Source organism: Lissotriton helveticus, chromosome 7, assembly GCF_964261635.1.
Source record: "Lissotriton helveticus chromosome 7, aLisHel1.1, whole genome shotgun sequence".
NCBI classification, from domain to species: domain Eukaryota; kingdom Metazoa; phylum Chordata; class Amphibia; order Caudata; family Salamandridae; genus Lissotriton; species Lissotriton helveticus.
This window is the reverse complement of record NC_136068.1, coordinates 1,152,998,127-1,153,000,357: the sequence shown is the minus strand read 5'-3', so window position 1 is coordinate 1,153,000,357 and position 2,231 is coordinate 1,152,998,127. Positions and strand designations below refer to the sequence as shown.

At 42.9% G+C, this 2,231-nt stretch overlaps 1 pseudogene; it reads left to right on the top strand.

The window, feature by feature from the left end:
* Nucleotides 1-686: 686 nt before the first annotated feature.
* Nucleotides 687-1,255, top strand: LOC144767281 (thiol S-methyltransferase TMT1B pseudogene; annotated as a pseudogene).
* Nucleotides 1,256-2,231: the final 976 nt, after the last annotated feature.

Below are 2,231 nucleotides of genomic sequence, written 5' to 3'. Positions count from 1 at the left end.
TGCTTCTCTTTGAGACCTGTCACCCCCTGAACCAGGCTGAATAAAGCATCCACGTGTTCCCTTTGTCCCGGCTAATCCTTTGTGATTCTTGACTTTGAAAGTGGCCATTCTTGGAGCCCCAGACTACCCTATTTGATGAGCAGTTGCCCTTTTTCAGGGGTAAAGTGACCGTACGTGACAGCTCAGCTTCCAAACTCACATCCTTACAGGTCAGTACTATACAAAATCCAGGAGGTTTAGCTGTTACTCTGAATATTTCCACTCTCAGAAAAAACAAACGCGTCACTGTGCAAAATGAAGAATTACTTATGTAGATCTAAACATTATTGCAAGTGTATCCATTCAGGACACAGCCTTTGAAAGAATTCGTTTTAGATTAATTTTCGAGCACACCAGGCGAAACTTGTACAAACTCTAGAGCATCGACTTGTAGCAAATATTTATTTATTCGTTACTTCTTTATAAAAAAACAAATTAATTAATTACATTTCCTTGCATAAAGGAATAATTCTGGACATGACTGGCAATCTATTTATCGTGTACAAAATATATACTATTAATTCCAGCTTTGTGTGCTATGGAACACCCTTGTTTGTAACGAAAAAACAAACCGGTAACCTGAATGTGGACTCATCTGTGCATATGGTGTGCATTATTCCTACAAAGTAAATCCAGCGCAGCTCAGACACGCATCAGCTCGAGAGCGCAGACCTCAGAGGCGGCGGCGCCCTCGGCTCCGAACATGGGCCTTCTCATAGCCACCCTTCAGGGGGGCATCATGCTGCTGACCCTGCCAGTGCACCTCTTGGCTCTCTTAGGAGTATGGCAGCCACTAGCCAATAAGATGTTTCCGTACGTGTTGGCCACATTTAGCCACGTCTACAACCGGAAGATGCACTCCTTCAAGAAGACTCTTTTCACCAATATGCTAGACTTCGCCGGCCCCGGGGGGAAGCTCAACATTTTGGAGGTCGGAAGCGGAACGGGAACAAATTTCCAGTTTTTCCCGCCAGGATGCCGAGTCACGTGCACGGATCCGAACCCAGACTTCGAGCGCTTCCTGGGCAAGAGCGTTGCAGAAAATGACCACGTCCGGTTCACGCGCTTCCTCGTGGCGTCTGGGGAAGACATGTCGGCGGTGGCCAGCGGCTCCGCGGATGCTGTGGTCTGCACGCTGGTGCTGTGTTCGGTGCGGAACGTGGAGGGGGTCCTCAAGGAGGTGGTGCGAGTCCTCAGACCGGTGAGTATTATGTAGTGCTATTTTGAGATGTACAAGTTTAATATGGCAGCTGACTTTCACTTTCTCTGAGTCACTATTTCGAAGCGCAGATTACAAGGGAAAACTCGGCAAAGGAATAGCTACGACCTTTATATTGGGCAAATGGCACTGGTTTCCTGACCCACACTTCACATGAATTATGTCAAAGCTGAGATTATTACTTGTTCACAAATTACATATTTTAGCCAATAGAACGTGTGCACTTTCTAAACTTGTAGGATTGCACATTCATAAAGGTTAAAATTTACAGAGACTTTATCTGCCAGCCTATGGCGTTACTTACCCAAGCGAAGGGTCGTTTATAGGAATTCCATTCCATTGTTTGATCCTCTACCCCTTTCCTAAACAATTCCATGTTCCGCATTTTATGCAGTCTATGCTTCATAGCATGTATGGAAAACTTGGAATCACTGAAAAATCATAAAAATAATGCATGTAGGAGGCAAGAAATGATCCAGGCTTTGTAGGCAACAGGCACCTCTATGTAGGATCCTGGGCAACACCCACCCTCTTGCTGAGGCAGATCTTTATCTTTTTGTTAGGAATGTCGCAAAGCACACTTTTGAAAACACTGCACTTCACGTGCACAACTCGACTTGTGTCATTTGTATCGGTGTAAACCTACGATTTTGTGTACTTGACTGTACGCTTCTCCACATTTTAGTAAGTCAATGCCAAACATACTTTTATGATGCTAGTAATACAAAATATATATATATCTCTCAAAAAAAATATATATATAGATAGATACACATAGAGAGAGACAAATTGTGTTTATAATTTTTGAACTACAGTAACTCATTATTCCTCTAATAACTAGTATATCTTTTCCGGAAAACCAACTGGCTCTGCAGATTTTCCTTTATTTATTCCAGTATTTTCTAAAGTGTTTAATTTAGGGAATTGGATATCCTTAAACAAAGTAGCTTAACTTCCTAGTTGAAATATTCTC